At 51.2% G+C, this 19315-nt stretch overlaps 1 protein-coding gene across 11 annotated transcripts in view; it reads right to left on the bottom strand.

Moving 5' to 3' along the window:
- The window catches only part of Rbfox3 (RNA binding fox-1 homolog 3), a 426573-nt gene that overhangs the window by 357692 nt on the left and 49566 nt on the right, over positions 1 to 19315 (bottom strand). The window contains exon 2 of one of the 11 annotated variants that reach the window (XM_076543858.1): positions 15017 to 15097. The exons of 9 other annotated variants lie outside the window; for them this stretch is intronic. The gene's annotated coding sequence lies outside the window, so the exon portion shown is untranslated. Of the gene's footprint in view, positions 1 to 4117; positions 4251 to 15016; positions 15098 to 19315 lie in introns of those variants that run through there. One more of the 11 variants, XM_076543859.1, reaches the window with a different exon arrangement.

The following is a 19315-nucleotide window of genomic DNA, read 5'->3' on the forward strand; positions in this document are numbered from 1 at the left end:
AAATGTATTCAGTTCATAAAGTATATTGTGTCATTAGTAATCCTGTTTACTCTTCTTTTACTGTGTGTCCTAAGAGACTCCAGTGGCATCGCCAGCTTAGCACTTAGGGCAAAAGGGACAAGAAAAGGAAGCTGTCATTGGTACCACCCCCTCCAGAACCCATCACAAATAAGGGCCAACCCAGCCACACTATAGAGTATTGTAGATTATTATTTCAAGATGTGTTATATTTGTTTGTGCTCTGGAACATTTGTTTTCATGATGCAGAGGTGTGTTTCATTCTTTTATGTTGCATTTGTGTAACTCTGTGAAGCTGTGTTACTTTGCCTGTCTAAAACACCTGATTGGTCTAATAAAGAGCCAATAGTGAGGCAGGAGAAAGGACAGGTGGGGCTGGCAGACAGAATAAACAGAGTGAGAAAAAGAGGGATCGGGAAGCAAGAAAGAAGGAGGAGCAAGAGAACAAGTTGAGGAGGACACTAGGGGCCAGCCACCCAACCACCCAGCCACCCAGCCACCCAGCCACCCAGCCGCCCAGCCACCCACCACCCAGCCAGCCACAGAGTAAGAGTGAAAGTAAGATACACAGAAATAAGAAAAGAAAAAAAGCCCAGAGACAAAAGTTAGCTGGGATAATGTAATGAAAAGCTGGCTAGAAACAAGCCAAGCTAAGGCAGGTTATTTATAGTTAAGAATAAGCCTCTCTGTGTGTGATGTATTTGGGAGCTGGGTGTCAGGCCCCCCAAAAGAGTAAAAGAACAAAGCAACCAACTACAGCAGAGGATGGGTATCAGTGGGTCTGGGGGGATCACTGTCATAGAGGGCTAACCTTGGCCACACTAGGAAGAATGGAAGTCAGGGAGTCAGGGATTCCCTTGTCCTGATGGCCAACCTTGGCTACATTGGGGAGGACCAGGGTTAGCACAGGCCACCAAGGAAGGAAGAAAGACCCCAACAGACATTCAGGTGGCTGGAAATGTTTCTATAGTAGGAAAGATGGCATATGCCATTTTCTAGGCACTGTGTGGCCCACCTCACTCCATTCTCAACATCCATACCCTTGAGGAGTTGTCTGCTCTCTGTGCCTGCGTTTCTGGGTGAAGTTCCAAGCCTGGGGCCCTCACGGTGGTGTCTTGCTGAGGGAATCCCTGCCAAAGGCCAGAGTCTCTGCCGACTCGCTCCAAACTCAAAGCTATGTGCAGCTGATACAGGTGTCGGACTTGGCTTCGAGGCTCACTTGTCTTCATGCCAGCATGGTTTAGGGGTGGTGCCCCAAAACCATCTGAACAGGATGGTACAAAGGGACGAGGAAATGGGCTACCCTCGCTGCTTTCTGAGCCTACGTCCTGCCGCCTCCTAGCTCAGGAAAGTACGGTGTCTCAACCAGGCACGCTCCCAGCTGTGAATATCTCAGGCACAGAGACAGGACCCAGCCATGCAGAAGGTGGATCTGAGCACATTGACAGGAAGAAAGACAGCTGCCTGAAGCACTCTGTGATGGAGTAAGGGCTCTATCAGATAGGACAGCAGCACCCGGCAGAAGCTACATCCACTCTGCCTCTCCCACGAGGCACTAGCCAACTCCACACACAGAAGCAAAAGATAAAAAGAAGTGTGAGGGCGGGAGATCAGCTCAGGGGTACCGCATGGACTGGGCATGCACAAGGCCCTGGCTTCCTACCCCACACCAGAGCAAAGGACGTGCTTCCTCCAGCAAGGACACTTCTGGGGTGCCCTCGAAACACCTGCAAATGGGTCTCGGGCAGGTTTGACACCCTGTTCCTACCAGCATTATACACAACAGCCTAACAGTCAGGAACCTGTGCCCATCAGTGGGTGAGTGGAGAGACCATGATCTGTCTGGGTCTGTCCAAACGATGAGACATTATTTGGCTTTGAAAATGAGAGAAATTTGGAGCTGGAGAAATGGTCAGTCAGGGATGAAAGGCCAAGCACATCCAGCATAGCACAACAGGAGGAGACAGAAAGCTAGCGGCTGTCGGACCTTCCGAGCCCATGAGCACGCCCCCAAGCAGCCCTCACTTGAGAAGGTTCCCGAAAGGTCATCCTAACTGAGCCCCCCATCACTCCCTTACAGCCTCAGTACCACAACATGGCTGCCAGGCCTATTCTGAGGGCCTGAGAGGTTTCCCATCCTCAGCCAGCAGAAGTGACAACCTCTCCACCCAGAAGTCCCTTCCTGAGCCACTATTCAGCCTCCCCAAGTCCCACATGAGTTTTCCAAAAGTGGGCAACACTGCCATACTCATTTCCAAGAAACTAACCCCAGCCTACCAGGAGGAGCTGGGCCCTGGTGACATCAACCGATTTCTGCACTCTGTATTATCTCATACACAGCACTTCCAGAAGTCCCCATGCCTCTTAAAGAATCTCTGCAGCCACTCTGTGTAAATGGAGCTGTCATGTCTCTGAGGAGTCCAGGGTCTGAGGGAACATCTCTGCTAGCACCTGAAGGCATATCAGAAAAAGTATACCAGTGGTCACCGGCATTCCCCAGCTGTTGATCCGATCTGCACATCACTTTCAATTAAAAAGAAATGGAAAGTCACTTTTATTAGAAGCTCTACTATCTCTTGAAATAACCAGTAAAATGGTAGGGATGCCCCCAACCAGGACCACCCAAGGAAAATGCTTGTACCCACAGGACAGGATCCTCTAGCCTTGTATGTTTTTGCCTCTGCTCAAGTTCACCTCCATACAGAGACTCTGAGCCTCAAGCTGCTTCCAAGTAAGTACTACCATCCTGAGGCTTCCAGTGGTCCTTGTGTCCCTCGGCTGTGACCCAGGGGACAGAGTTGATACCTTCCACTTCTATTCTTGGTCCACTGGACAGACCTAACTAGGCAGGGGTCCAAACATAAGGTAGATGGGACTAGAGAGCATTGCCCAGCCTGGTAAGCACTTCTGACATCGAGAAGGCATTGAGTGGAGTACAACTCTCAGGCAGGCAATCAGCCAGTGAGATTCACCAAAGTAGGACAGGAATACCACCCAGAGGTGCCTGTCAGCAGACAGTACCCACAGGCCTCACTGATGGAGCCAGCTTTGCTGAAAAGTTGAACCATGGCTTTGAACACCCCACTTCTTCCCAAGAGAGGCAGTCCCAGGACTGCCATCTGAATAGCATATCACCTTTCCTGTGACATTAAATCCTACAGAGCTGCCATGGGGCCCTGTCTGCCTCACTGACAATCACTAGGAAAGATTGACAGAAGGACAGTGGCCTAGATGGCCAAGGTGCCCCAGCCCATGCATAAGCCTGGTCATAAAACAGGAAGCCCCTGACCTCCAGAGAGATTGGAACTAAGAATACTGGAGTCAATAGATTGGAGGGAGGGTGGGTAGGCGCTGTTGTTCCCTCAAATAGGCCAGTCCCAGTGGCCAGATGTGGACTGAACACCTGACTCGATCGTGTTCACAGCCAACTACCCACACCTGGCTTGTCCTGTGCAGTGGCCGCTGTGTAGACCAGAATTTACCTTCTGCCTTACCATGACAACCTACATGGGGTAGAGTCATGCCGAGGAGAAGGTTTGGCACAAAATAGTCTCTGACCCAGATCAGTCCCTCCCTTCTGTCAGCACTGACGCCATGCTGTCTGAGAGCCACAGGCAGAGGAAGCAGAAGAGATGAAAACTGGACCAGCAGCCATCCCCAGATCTCTAAGCTCTAGCTCTCCCACTGGACCACACGTCTTCCACACCTCCATGTGTCATCTGCCCACACAGCACAAGACTTAGCTTCTCCCCGCGTCACCCAGAAGCACCTCGGGGTGCAGAGAGCTCACCCTGCCTTCTTTCCTTCTGTCAATCATCCTGCTGTAAGACAGGGAAGCCAGGTCTTTGGGAAACACCCTTGCTGCCAGCTCCCACAGGAGGTCCTGACTCTCCAAACCCTACACAGAAAGAGAATAGGACGGGGCAGGCTTCTGCAGCTGTGCCAGGCACCTCCGCGTGCGGAGGGCCGAGCTCGACACCCTCCTGCAGTCCACTCCCTGGAACCCGTCCGCTCCAGCCTGCTCTCTGATTTCTAACTTAGCAGCCAAGGGTGGCTCTCTGCTACCCAACCACGGGCTCAGGTGTATGTCTTTCTATACCTCATTCCCTCTGAGGAGCCTTCTGAGCCATGGAAACGGCACCTTATGCAGATCAAAGGCTCCTCCATCTGCTTCTGAGAGTTCCCGCTTCCCCTTAATAACCTGTTTTAGGGGATGCAGTACATGCAGCAGATGATACGACTTTATTTTTGTAAACCCAGTTGGTCCTGGAGCGCTGGCAGCCACAATAATAGAAGAATGCGCCTGTTGCCGCCTTGCTGAGTCTGCCGACTGCATTGAAGCAGCCGAGCAGGGGGGCTTCCCCGACGGAGGGAGGTGGCCAGGGTCCCAGCAGACAGGCACGCCAGGCCCGGACATCTCCTCTCCTTAGTCCCTCCCTGCTTCTGCCTAGGAAGTTCTTGCTGTGGGTAGAAGTGTGTCCCCTAAAAGGCTTAGATTGAAGTCCTAACCCCTAGTCTCTCTGAATGTGACCTTATTTGGCAATGGGGTCTTTGGAGTTGGAATTAAGATATGGTTGTATTAGATGGGGGTGGGAGGGGATCCTTAACCCAACACAGATGGTGTCCTTACAAGGAAAGGACACCGAGTCTTGCTTGGGACTGAAGGCGAGGCTACAGAGGCAGAGGCTGGGGATATGCAGTGATGAGCTGAGGATTGTTGGAGCCCTCTGGAAGCTGGGAAGAGGGAGGAAAGATCTGCCAGCACCCTCCCCACTGGCCCGCCCCTCCACAAAAGGCTGAGTGGCAGTCCCTCCCCATCCCAGGCTCAGCAGCGCCTCAGAAGCTGTGGCTTCTGGGTGGCTAAGCAGCTATGCCCAGGCACCAGGCCAGCAAACAAACAGAGGCATCGGGCTCCCATCCTGCTGCCCCTCCCAGGATCCCTCGGTGCCTTAAGGACACTTTGATGCTCAAAAGATCATTTCAGAGGCTGAGGAGAGGGATCATCTGTTAAGAGCACTGGCTGCTCTTCCAAAGGACCAGGGTTTAATTCCCAGCACCCATATGGCTGCCCACAGTGAACTGCAACCCCAGTCCCAAGGATCTGACGCCCCCTTCTGGCCTCCAGGCACTGTACATGTATGGGGCTTAGACACACATGTAAGCAAAGTATCAACACACATAAAATCAAAACAAAATAATTTTAAGGCTCACTTCACCCACAAAGGCAGCAGGAGCCCTGTACTGTCCATTCAATGTCCCAAGGCATCTATGTTTGTTTTAAAACCTTTTTAAAAGGCAGGAGGAGGGCAGGAGGTGACAAGAAGCTGCAGTGCCGGGCAGGTGTGTTCATCTCCCATCCCTGTCCCCACAGCCATCAGCTGAACCCAGGTGGACTGGAGAGTCCAGAGCAAGGTCTGCATTCCCAGAAAGAATCACACCACAGAGGCAGGAGAATTCCCACTTTCAGTCCCACCCTTAACAAATGTCTGTGGGGCCAGCTGCATGGCTCATAAGACAGAGGTGCTAGAGACAAGAGTGGGTCAGACAGAGGAGGAACAGCTGAAGGAGGGGTGGGCGGTCCTGAAATGAGGGGGGGGGGCATGGGAGAGGAGAAGGGCTTCGGTGAGGTCGAGGCGGGCACCTGGTCCAGAGCCAGGTAGAGGGCACAAGTCTAGGAAGGATAAGGACTTTCTACAAGGCAGTGAAGGGAGCCCCAAGGAGGGGATGCTGGTGTCTGAGGCATAAAAATGAGACATACTAGGGGAGGGGCCTAGTCTTACTGCGACTTGATAGACCATGCTTGGTTGATTTCCATGGGAGGCCGGGCCTCTTCTGAAGAGAAATGGAGAAGTGGATGGGGGTGGCGGGGGATGGGGGCAGGGACTAGGAGGAGGGGGGAATTGCAGTCAGGATGTAAAAATAATAATAATAATAATCATCATCATAATCATAATGCTAAGGACATGTCACATGAGAAGAAAGGAAGCTGAGGAACAGAGGAGCTCCACATACAGCCTGTCACCCAGAGGGGCCCTGAAGGCTCTAACACAGAGGTGGGTGGCTGGCAGCCAGGGCAAACTCCACTTGAAGCCCCTCCCACAAGCACACACTTCAGCTCCACAGGCAACCTCGCTCTGGACTTTGGAAGCCAGACTAGCTTTCTGGCAGTGGCCATGTCCCAGGGCAGGGTGGGCAGGCATCCTGCAAAAGGCCTGGCAGCCTTTCTTTCAGGCACTGTGGCCTGCCTGTCCATGCTGCAGCCACTCTCAAACAAAAAAACAAAAAAGGAAGGAAGGAAGGAAGGGAGGGAGGGAGGGAGGGAGGGAGGAAGGAAGGAAGGAAGGAAGGAAGGAAGGAAGGATGCTGCAGACACTCACCAGTGCCACCGTCATATGCAGCAAGCCCAGGTGGCAGGACAGGAGATGCAGGATTAGGAGACAGACGTGCTCGGCTCAGCAGACATACACGGCCTGTGAGCCTGGGCCTCCTGTGTCCTGCCCCAGCATCCCTGAACTCCAGCCTTGAATTCAGGTCTAGAAGGTCAACCGTCCTGCCTGGCCCAGAGAACTGATATGAGCCACGGTTCTCTGTGTGTCCTTAGGGAGAAAGGTGACTACTCAAACGGCCACTCTCCAGACACCATGCCCCGTGCCCTCTCTCACTCCCGTCCACTATCTGGGAATAAAAGCACAAAGGTACTCATCCACCCAACACAGTGGTTGGTTTTGTCCAGCCCTGCTGGGCACTAACATAATAAGGTACAGTGGGATTGAAGGGATTCTTCTACCTCCTGGCCTAAGGTCCCTGGGCCATGTCCTTGGTCCTGGGGTTCCATGGGTTCAAGACTTGCCACCAGAACCTTTGAGACTATTGCTGGATCCCCAGGAAAAAGCCAGTACCCTCTTCTTGGAAGAAACTCTAGAGAGGTGACTGGTATTTCCATGTCTCTGTACTGGAGGCCTCCAGCAAGGGGCCCCTCCCCTGCGAGCTCCTGCTGGCTATCTCTGGGTCTGAGGAGGCAGGCAGCTTAGGAAGCAAGTGGGGCCCAAGGAGGCTCGGCTGCCATGCTCAGAATCCCCGGCAGCGCACTCTGAAGCCATCCGTTCAGGACAGGCACCCTGTAAATTTAGAACGTATGATGGCTGGTGCTGCAGCATCCGTATGAGCTCACAGAGAGACAGAATCTGTGCACCATTGCACCATCACCCCGTAACCTACTGAGGCAGTCACAGGAGACAACGCCTTTTCCCAAAGTAACAAGGCAATGGAGTCTCTGAAGCTAGGGACCAGCACCAGTCTAGAACACTTCCCACAAGGACCCCTTCCCTTCTCACATTTGCCTAAAAATAAAGGCCCTCTTGGCACAAATCTACTCCATCTTCCCAGAGCATAAGCTTCCGGGAAGCTAGCAAAGAGATCAGCTCTGCCCCCCCTCCAGCCTGATGTATTCCTCAAAATCTATGTCCACACAGCTTCTGCAAATTCAATCCTGTCCTCGGGACTCACCTCCAAGTTAGCACACAGAGAGGTACCAGCTCTCTGTACAAGGAGCAAACCCCCTCTCCCTCGGGTCCTTGGATATCTGATGACTCGGCCCTGCTCTGCAGTGTTGGGCTCAGATTCCCAGGAAGCCTTCAATACAAATAACTCAGGCAGGGTCTGGGGCTTCCTGGAGCCCTGTGTTTAATTGCTTTGAGGCAGGATGCTCCAAAGCTCCCCTGGTCCCTCTCACAGACCTGCGTGGTACCCACAACAAGGGGAATAGACAAGGCAGCCTGGGACAGGTCCCAGCCTGTAATTGTACGGGAGGAGGCAGAGGCAGGAACCAAACCCAGTTCTCCAGAGAGCACCTGTACCTGCAAGCTGTGTCTGTCCTGAGCAGGGCCCTGCTAACAGAGTCAAGGTGGCTGCCAGAAGAGCCACATTTGTAAGTGGGACTGTGCGGAGCCTGGGGTGGCCTGGAACAAGATCGACGCTGTGCAAAGATGTATTCAGTGCATTGGTGCAGACAAGAGGAAGATGTCTACAGGAAGGGGAGCCAGGATGGGGGTCTGCATGGGAGCTGGTGGCTACAGGGATGGAGAGGAGAGGGCTGGGACCACAGCTGGGAGGGTGGGGGAGAGGAGGGTGACACAGGCCAGTGATGGGGGCCCAGGCTTTCTGGGTAGGAGGAGCTGGTGCCGCTATAGAGCTCGCCGTGGAGACATGTCAGTGATGCTCCCTTGCTTGTGGTCTCTTTTAATAATGTTGGTAAGGAAGTGTGGGGCAGTCACCAGCACAGAACCGTGACACAAAGGCTGTGACTTTTCAAAATGTGGTGGCTCGGAAGACAATTCAGTGGGTAAAATGTTTGTGACACACATGAGATCCTGAGTCCTAACCCCTGAACTCATGTCAAAGAAAAAAATAATGTTGGTGCACTCTTGCAATGCCAGCGCTGGACAGGTGGAGACAGGAAGACGCCTGGGGCTGGCTCACAGGCCAGCCAGCCTAACTGCATCAGTGAGTCCCAGGCCAGTCAGAAATAAAAAGTATGCCTCTGTGTGCATGCATGCATGTGCATGCGTCTGTGTGCGTGAGTGCATGTGTGTGTCTGTGTGCATGCGTGCATGTGCGTGCGTCTGTGTGCGTGAGTGCATGTGTGTGTTTGTGTGCTTGCGTGCGTGTGTGTGTGTGTGTGTGTGTGTGTGTGTGTGTGTGTGTGTGTATGTGCATGTATGCAGGTGTGTGTGTGTAGATGTGTATGTGTTGGATCATGACATAAGGAACAATACCTAAGGCTAACCTCTGGCCCCTACACACACATGCAATGCATGTACCTGCACACACATAACACATCATGAGCTGAGAGCATTCTGAGGAAGGGTCGGCTCCTACTGAAATGGCCTTGAGCTGTCTGGTGTTGGGTGTACACCAACACAACAAGGTCCTGCAGAGGCCTTTGCTGGGTTAGATGAGGGAGGCAAATGGACACCAGTCCTCACACAGAAGGTAGACAAAGCATGTTGGGCACCTGCCTTCCTTCTCCATGAGAAGTAGCCACAGTCCTGTGTTCCATAGATGGAAGTGGGGTTCAGGAGATTGCTAAGCACTTGCTGGTGGGCAGCTGGGGTTTGGAGGGGCCACACCTGCTCCTCTGCCATGCGACCTCTGTCCTGGGGTTCCTTTATAGGACAAATTGCCCATCTTCCATAGCCAGAGATGGAAGCTACACCTGTCTCCTCTACCTGGGACAGCTGCTCCAGCCCTCAAAAACCCTCCCCAGGCAACACACAACCCCAAACACACCCAGCCAGGCCCAGCCACGATGTACTACACCATATCCCAGGCAAGCTGCATCAGCACCATTGGCTGATAGTTGGACAGTAGAGAGGCACTGTAATCCAGGACGGAGATGGCATCCATGAGCATCTCACAAAGTCCTCACCTTCGAGGGAGGCCCCTGTGCTCCGGAGACTCTCTTCTCTTTTATCAGACAGGGCCATCTTCAGAAAATTATCCTGCACCTTCAACACTCACCCAAACTGGCATCTGTCCTGCCCAGCTCCGGCACCCAGACCCAAGGAGAAGAATGAATACATCTAGGTGGGCCGCCTCCCGGAGCCCAGGAGCCAAAGAGGAGGGAGCTTTGTACCCCAAGAGGGGTGGCCTGGACCATCTCTGGTCAGGGAGTGCAAGCAGCCTTTAGGGTGCTAATTTTACCCTTATTATAATAGTTATACATATTCACTGCAGAAGATTTAGAAACTACACATATGCAAAAAGAAGAAAATAAAAATATCTCATAATCCCACTAACCCGAAATAACTTGTGCTAACATTTTGCGCATATACATGCTCCCAGACTTCCCTAGGCATAGGATATGTATTTTTGGTGCCAAGTGGGAGCATACTGTACAACCCATTCTGTAACTTTTCTCCATTTAATTTTATGTCATTATCAAATCACTAACTGCTCTTCTACAATGTCCTCTTGTAATGGCTGAATTAGCCCAAAGACAGCAGAGGACAGTTCAGGGCAATTTTACAACACAGGAAATTGTCTCTACTCACTAAATATGAAAGTGGCCTTTGGGGGAAGGAAGGAAAAAAAAAAAAAAAAAAACCTTCTCTCTCTTGGGCCCAAACTCGGCAATGTCACAAAAACCAAAAACGTTATCTGACTTGAGAACATATCTTCCTAAAGGGATACACCTGGTCACCCTGAGGCGTTGACTCCCACCTCAGGAATGATGTTACCCAAGGTATTTCTGAGAATTTAAGATTGTGGGAGTCTGAGCATCAGGCTAGTTCCCAGTGAGAGGCCATGAGTGACAGGCACAGAGGGGTCCCACAAATTCATATCAACTCTGCTGAGAGCAAGATGCACCCCTCAAATGTGGAGCAAGTGCTCAGGCGGGGTCTGCTGCACACGCCCCAAATCCTAAATGCTGAGAACAGACAGGGGTTACAGTACACCAGAGGCTGGCGGGAAGCCCAGGAGAGGGGCCCTGGACAGAGCCAAGGACGGGCAGCCATCGGGACCCACTGGGACTGATGACAGTGTCCCCGAGAAGGCCACATGCTGAGTAAGGTCCCTGCTGCTGGGAGCCTGCCACCTTCTGGCTTACCTGACTGTATGTCCTGCTTTGGGGACGGCCCCTTAGGGAAAAACAGCCTGCAGTGGAAGTAGCTGAGAGTGGGAACAATCTGCTCACCCAGAAGTCAGTCTAACCAGTGCTCCTGAGGCAGGGCCTGCGGAACAGGCCTGAGCCCTCAGGGTACAGGGAGGACTCTACGTCTCCTGGTTTTAGGGGACTGCCATGGGCATCTATGACATCCAGAGTGATGTTCCTGGACCTGCCATGATGCTTTCTGCCTCAGCCAATTGAAAGCAAACCCCATAGCTGCCACAGCAAACAAAAGCCATATGACAGCAGTCCAGCTGGCTCCAAGGCCCATGGATTGAGAATGTCTCTCAGTCAGCAAGACCCAGTCTCTACTCCTGGCCCTACCCAGGGTGGGTGCAGAGGAAGTCAGAAGACCCACAGCCCCACCCAGGGATGCTCTCAGCCAGGAGCCAGGAAGTTTCACCTAAGCTGACACTCCCTTATTGTAATATCACCACACCACACCACCCCCACCTGCAACTGAAAGATTCTATTGTCTGCTTGGCCATAGTCCATCATGGCTAAGACCTAGGAGAGGAGGTCATGTTTCTAGGAACTGATCCCACACACACCCACAAAGCTCTGGAGGACGCCACAGGAGGCTGCTGCCTTTGGCCCCCCAGTCCCTTCACACTATCTCCTATGCCACCCCCTAGCCCCTTTCCTGAATGTCTGATGTCTCCTCTGAGACTCATCTGGATTCAGGTCTACCCTTATTCAGTATAACCTCAATTTAACCTGACTACATCTAAAAAGGCCCCCATGGGGAGGTCAGGACAGAGACACACACAGACAAAAGGCGGCCCACGACAGCAGGTCCTTCCTGGAATGCCCAGGAAGGATGGAGTCCTCCTTTTCCCCCTCTTCTGAGCAATGCTGGCCAGTAGTGGATTGTGGGACAGAACTAAACTCTAGACTCTGCTCACCTATTTCTGCCCTTTCCCGGGTAGTATATGTCCACTTCCTCTTCTGCAACTTCCTCTCTGTCCCTGGCTCCTCCCACATCAAAGTCCCTGAACCTCATGGGACTGCAGAGTGCATTACGGGAAATAGGGATAACCCAGTCAAGATAGGACAGCCGGGGACCACAACCCTCACAGGGCCTGGTTCCTTGTCCATAGGCACTGTGACCTTGGGGCAATAAAGGTGGGCAAGCTGGAGTCTATTCCCAGAGGAACATCAGCACAGCCACAAAACACGTGTTCCTGGGTCACACACTGTTTCTTCAGGTCCAGAAACTTTAAGATGGGCAGGAAAGGTATGCCTGTAGGGTCTCTGTAACTGTGATTCTCACAAGGTCCCCAAGCCACTCCTATGAGCTCAGATCTATGGCCCAAGACTATCTGATGGCCTTGGTCACACTGGTCTAGAAGCAACTCCTTCCCTGTGTCAAAGCATGACTAGTCTCCATATATAAAGAGCACCCTGAAATCAATAAGACTCCATAGGAATAGATTATGTGAATAACCAGTTCAACAGAAATGCAAGTGGCCAAAAAAATGCAGACAGTGCTGAGCATTCCTAGAGCTGGGGATATGTAAGTTACAGGGTGAGATGGTTTCTACAATTTGCCTGAGAAAGATCCTACAAAAGTATCATAACTGATGTCAGGATAGCTATAGATAGAGGATCCCCCACAGTGCAGAGACTTCTATAAATATTCTTGACTTTTTATAAAATAATCCAGGTGTTGTTTTAAATTAAAACTTAAGAAATGCAGATCTCTTGCCCCGTCAACTCTACTTTGGGGATTTTCTCTAAGAAAGCTAAAAATGCCCAACACACGTTGCACAACACTATATATGTGTTGGTTGTAGAAGAGGTCACTTCTCATCAGCGCCAAGATAGAGGCCCCACTTTTGGAAAGTTAGATTTGAGGAGAAAGGAAGAGAAAGTCTTGATTTAATGGCCAACAGTCCTGTCATAAGAGTTAAGCAGATGAACGTGTAATGACTAATTCCTGTGGTTGAACTTTGCAATGGTTAAGGAGTTATCACCTCCGTCAGTAAAGAGTTTGCTGTGTAAACATGAGTCCCTGAGTTCAGTTCAGGCTAACTGGCTTGGCAAGCTCCATGGTCTCTAGTGAAAGACCCTGGCTCCAGGGGTGGAGGGTGGAGGGACTGAACGGATGGCCCAGTGGTCAGTGGGTACCCTTGCAGAGGACCTGAATTTGTTCCCAGCATCAGGCAACTCACAACCACCTGTAACTCTACAGTTCCTGGGGATCTGATACCCACTTCTGGTCTCCTTGAGCACCTGCACGCGTGTGCGCGCGCACACCTAAGGAACTAATTACAAAATTCCTTCTCTCTCTCTCTCTCTCTCTCTCTCTCTCTCTCTCTCTCTCTCTCTCTCTCTCTCTGTCTCTCTCTCTCTCTGTCTCTCTCTCTCTCCCTCTCCATTGTTACCAGGGAGATGCAGCTGTTTCAGTATATAGAGACACTGATACCATTACACTTGAACCTTAGAAAAATAACAAAGGTGGTGCCTTAGTTAGGGTTTTTATTCCTGTGAAGAGACACCATGGCCACAGCAACTCTTAGAAAGAAAACATTTAATTGGGGTGGCGGCTGACAGTTTCAGAGGTTCAGTCCGCTGTCATCATTGCAGGGTGCATGACAGCGTGCAGGCAGATGCAGTGTTGGAGGAACAGCTGAGAGTCCTACATCTTGTAGGCAACAGGAAGTCAACTGACAGTCACACTGAGGGAAGCTTGAGCAAAGGAGACCTCAAAGCTCACCACCACAGTGACACACTTCCTCCAACAAGGCCACACCTCCCGTTTGTGCCACTCCCTTTGGGGCCATTTTCTTTCAAACCACCACATTCCATTCCCTGGTCCCCAAAGGCTTATAGCCATATCATAATGCAAAACTGCATTCAGTCCAACTTCAAAAGTCCCCATAGTCTATCCCAGTCTCAAACTTGTTTCAAAGTCCAAAGTCTCCTCTGAGATGCATGACAATCTCTTAACTGTAATCCCCATGTAAAAATCAAAATCAAAAAGCAGATCACATACTTCCAACATGGCACAGCATATACATTACCATTCCAAAACGTAGGGAAGGGAGCATAGTGAGGAAATACTGGACCAAAGCAAGACCAAACCCCAGCTGGGCCGACTCCAAACTCTGCCTCTCCGTGTCAAAGCACTCTTCAGATCTCCAGCTCTGTTCAGCTTTGTTGACTGCAGCACACTTCTTTCTCTTGGGCTGGTTCCACTCCCTGTTAGCAGCTCTCCTCAGCAGGTACCTCGGCTCTGGCATCTCTAACATTTTGGGGTCTCCAAGGTAATCCAGGCTTCATCTTCATAGCTTCACACAATGGCCTCTCTGGGCCTCCGTTCAGGGACATCCCAACACATGCCTGGCCTCAGCATCTTTCCTTAGTATTGGGGACAAATTCCATAGCCCAATTATGCTATCTTTAACTCTAAAACCAGAACCACATGGGCAAGGCTGCCAAGTTCTGCTGCTTACTGGGGCTGGAACATGGCCCCCTTGTTCAATTACATCTTCACCAGCTTTCTGTCTGAACTTGGCTGTCCTGTAGCTTGATCTTTAGACCAGGCTGTCCTCAAACTCAGAGATCCTCTTGCCTCTACTTCCCAGTGCTGGGATTAAAGGTGTGCACCACAACACCCCATCATAAGCTTTTCTTTAATTCCTTTCCACAAGTTGGAAACTTAGCTGGGTGGGATCTTGCTCTGAGGTCACCACTCCCTTTATTCCATTTCTTATCTGTTTCTCTCCTTGAACACAGAACTTAGCTCCATTCCACTTCCTGGTGCTCCTTTTCTCCTCAAAATTTATTTTTTGTAATTTACCCTTCTTAATTTGGTCCTTTTCATTATAAACCTTCATCAGAGTTACCACTAATATCTACATAACAGAGTCTACGCTAGGCTGTTGTGAGATTTCCTCTTCCAACAGAATTAATCCAAAACTCTTCACTTTAGCCTCAGGCAGACTCTTCAGACAAGGGCAAAAGGCAGTCACTTTCTTCACCAAAACATCACAAGAACAATCTCTAGGCAACATACTAAAATTTTTCTCCTCCAAAACCTTTTGAATGAACTCCCCACGGTTCACATCACTCTCAGCACCACTGTCTCCCATGCCCCTACCGGTGTGGCCCATTCAGCAGCGCTTAAAGCTTCTCACTGCTTTCCTAACCCAAAGGACCAAAGTCCAAATTCCTCCAAGAAAATACATGGTCTGGCCTATCACAGCAATGTCCCCATCCCTGGTACCAACTTCTGTCTTAGTCAGGGTTTCTGTTGCTCTGAAAAGACGCCATGACCATTGCAACTCTTACAAAGGAAACATTTAATTGAGGTGGCTCACTTACAGTTTCAGAGGTTCAGTCCATTATCGTCATTGTGGGGGGCATGACAGCATGTAGGCAGACATGGTGCTAGAGCTGAGAGTCCTACATCAGAGGCAACAGGAAGTGGACTGACTGTCACACTGAGGGAAGCTTGAGTGAAAGAGACCTCAACGCCCACCCCACAGTGACACACCCACTCCAACAAGGCCACACCTCCTGATAGTGCCAATCCCTTTGGAGATCGTTTTCTTTTAAACCACCACAGGTGGTATCTGTTGTTTTGGGTGTGTGTCCCAGGCAATCTGTGTCACCTACTGAGATAGATAGATAGATAGATAGATAGATAGATAGATAGATAGATAGATAGATAGATGTGTGTATATATATATAATATATATATTATATATATATATATCTTATATCTTCATTGCTCATCTGAAGTTCAGGTCTGTGCCCCTGTCCCTGCTCCCCAACACACACATACCTGGTCATCTAGTCCCCCCAGAGAAGGAAACCACATTGTCTGTCTGCACAGCTTTGGTCCCCACTGTCTCCTCTTGCTCATGGACACTCAGTGTGTCCACCGTGCCTTGTGCTCTCCTGGTGAGGACACAGACATATCTGCTTGCCTGTCTTCTCATCCACCCTAGAATGTCTAAGCAGACACTTGTGGACCTGGACTGCACACCCTTCCCACGGCACTTGTGTCCAGTATGGTTCTGGTTGAAGTTTCTGGGCTTTCAGACACCGCGGAACCTGACTGTGCCAGCCGAGGGAAGGCAGTCAGTCAGCAAGCCCTGAGGGTGGATTGAGTAAAGCCCAGGAGACGCAAAACTGGCACCTCAGCATTAAGGCATGTGGCACTTGCTTATTCCCTTGGGGCTGGGTAGGGGTCCCCTACTTCTTAGCTCAGGTTGGCCACTTACATCCTTCCCTGGCTGTCGGATGCCCTGTCCTCTTCCCTGTCCTCTTCCCCTGCTCACAGAGTGCTGCTCACCGGCAGCTCCATCCAGCTGTCACTCCCATGGGCTTCATCTACAGATGCTGTGAGTGGACACCAGCCAAGACAAGGGAGGCTGGACTCCAGCAGGGACCTGTGACCTCGGCCAAGATGAGGCCACTTGACCTCCCTAAGTCCTGGTAGGTTAGGGGACATGTTTCCGGAGAGATTTCTAAGCATTTCTGAGAGTTTCAGGCCTTAGGTGTCCTCTGCCTTCCCATTCCAACATGGGCTCCAATTCAGAACATCCACACTCTATGCTGGCCTGGAGATGGTGCTCCCAGGTCCCTCTTCTGAGGCCCTTCGGACTGCACAGACGCAAGAGCCTCCCCTGGAGTCACTGCTTAACCCACATGCCTGTAGAGTTGGGAAGCCACCTGATGTTAGCATTTCAGCCCACACTGATCTTTGTCAATTATGCTCCAGTATTTGAGCCCTAACCAGCTTTAAATTGAATCAGGACAAAATCATCAGAATAAAAAGAGCCCAAGCCACAGCCTTTCAATTCCAGCACTGAAAAAAAAAGTTATACATTTCATAATGGCCTTCTACCCCATAATGAACAGGAAAAATAAATTAGATTCCAAGCTAAGGGTATATTTATGCAATTTCATTATGTGCCCATGAGCAAGCCTGGTTTTCACCAAGATAAAAATGAATACTCAGAAACACTCACGCTAAATAAATGGAGTGATTTAACAGCTTAACGGGGAGCGTGGAAGAGGAACTGAAGGACAATGTCAAAAATGGAAAAATAAAAATAAGAGGCCCGATACACGGCCCTGCACCGAGTGCAAAGTGCCTCGGGCGATTAGAGCCAACTGCCCGCGGGCGGGCGGGCGGCAGTGAGGCCTGTCCCTTGAGGCAGCTTATCCCCAGAGCTCAGGTGATCTAAAGCCCGGAGCAGCAGAGGTAATGTGGGCTCCCTCTGACGCCGGCCCTGGCATTGGCTCTCTGCACCCGGGAGGGCGGACCTGCGGACCGGAGCCCTCACTTGCCGCCCCCTCAGAGGGCGGATCCGAACCCACATTCCCCACCCACAGAGGGCGGGTCCCAGCCCACACTCCCCGCCCCCGGTGGGCAGACCTGAGCTCACACTCCCGCCCCCTGATGGGCGGGCCCGAGCCCACACTCCCCGCCCCCCAGTGGGCGGGCCCGAACCACACTCCTGGGTCCCCCTAGCCATCTGTGTGAACCACAAGCTCCTCACAGGGGCCATGCTGGCCTTCAGGATGTCACTCCTCAGAAGGAAGCTTCAAGAAGCTCTTCTCCATTCTATTTTGCTTCCTTTTCAGGGCTGCCGAATGTTGGATGACATTAGCCTTGGAGGTGGAAGTGGGTCTTCCTCCTTGGGGTGACCAGGTGGACTGGGGGGTCACAGTCTCCTCGGTTTCCCCAATACCACAGCTGCTTCAGTGTTTATTTTTGTAGAAGCAAAACCATATTCTCTGCTGCCTTCAAACTCGAGTGTCAGAAATCTTTTACAAGATTTCTTTTTGTTATTTTTAAGTGTGTGTATGGGTGGTGGGGGGGACAGGTCTGTGCATCGGATCCCCTGAAGCTGCAGGTACAGCAGCTGTGAGCTGCCCAGTGTGGGTGCTGGGGACAGAGCTCAGGTCTCCCGCAGGAGCAGCACCTGCTTCTAATCCCCAAGCCGCCGCTCCAACCCCTCCACTCCTGTTTTTAATGTACCGTTTATCGCGCTGTGCTCCAAGACATCTTTGTGAGAGGCAGATCAGATGTTACAAAGGTCGACCAAATAATAGGCCGACTTTTTCTCTAAATGGATATTAACAAAACTTGTGTTTATTTCCCAAAAATGCCAATTGTGTCTAACTGAGATGAACACAGAGATAGGCAGCTCAGGCAGCTCTGGAGGTTGTCGGTTCACTTCCGGGGCACTTGTGCCATAAGCACCAAAATGGCCACCTGTGGTGGTTTCCCCACTTCCTGGATGAAGAAACTGAGGCTCAGGGGAGCCCAGCTTCAGGGAAGGGACCCAGGCTTAGACCAATCTGCCTGCGAGAGAAATTATAAAAGCAACATTTAATTTAATGTTTTAGTAGCCACATATAGTTTCTACTTTTTAATTTATTTTTGGTCTGGAGTTTTTTAGGGGTGTGGGTAGTTGTTTTGTTTTGAGACAGAGTCTCATGTATCCAGTCTGGATACATGAGCTCCCATGCAGCTGAGGATGATACTGAGCCCCTGAACCCCTGATCCTCCTGCCTCAGCCTCCTTCCCCTGTGCTACCATTACAGGCAAGGACTACCATAGCTGGCCCTTAGCAGCCACCTTTTATAACGTAAAAATTAGATCTTTTTCAAAGCAGGGCCAGCAAGATGGCTCAGCAGGTAAAGTCCATCACGTCTGACGGCCTGAGTTCAGCCCTGGGAAACAGGGAGAGAGAAGCAACTCCTGAGAGCCGTCCTCTGAGCACCACAGGTACACCGTGACGTGCATGTGCACATATGCAAACACATACACTAAATAAAGTTTTAAAATTTACATATTTTTAAATTTAAGTAAAAATAAATAAAATGATAGACTTCGCCCTGATCTACTCAGACCGTAACTGAAGCAATGCATTTGAGACCTAGCAGGCGACCTGCTCCTGAGGGCTTGTGCTCTTGTGCTGGGTGGGCAACTGCTCAGACCTGGCTAGTTCCCCCTTGTGGCCAGCGGCCACCACCCTGGTCTAGGCAGGCACAGACTCCTCCAGGCCACCCTGCTTCATGCACATGCCTAGAGACAACTCATGGGCCCCAGGAGCCCCGTATGCAACGGCTGGCTGGGAGCCATACTGACCACCGAGATTTTTTTTCACCTTCAAGATTAGAGATTCTCCAAAACCACCATGCAGCCATCTTGGGCTCACATCCTCCATGCTCTGTTGAGTATTTTCTCTGAGAGGGTTCAGGAACATTCCAGGGGCTGCAAGTAAGACCCAAGGGCCAGTGCAGTCACCCTCTGAAGACAGAATTCTCCCCAGTGACAGAGAACACAGCAGGTGCGTGGGGGTCCCCCAGCTGGCGCTAGGCAGCCGCTGACCACTCAACAAAGAGTGGAAGCGAGCACTTCCGGTGAGCTCTGCTTCCCTCCTTACTAAGCAAGGGGGACAAGCCTGCCGACAAACAAACGCCATGCAGGAAGGAGGGAGTGCTGTGGGGGCTGCGCACTCCGGGCAGAGACCGTGAACTCATTAGCACAGATGGCGCTGGAGTCGACGCACGGGCCAGGTCTTGGCTACTGCCCAGGAAGTATTCAGAACGACTGGTCGACCTGAAGAGGCACCATCCATGTGGGCTGAACAAGGCAAG

Source organism: Peromyscus maniculatus, chromosome 8 (assembly GCF_049852395.1).
Source record: "Peromyscus maniculatus bairdii isolate BWxNUB_F1_BW_parent chromosome 8, HU_Pman_BW_mat_3.1, whole genome shotgun sequence".
Taxonomy (NCBI): domain Eukaryota; kingdom Metazoa; phylum Chordata; class Mammalia; order Rodentia; family Cricetidae; genus Peromyscus; species Peromyscus maniculatus.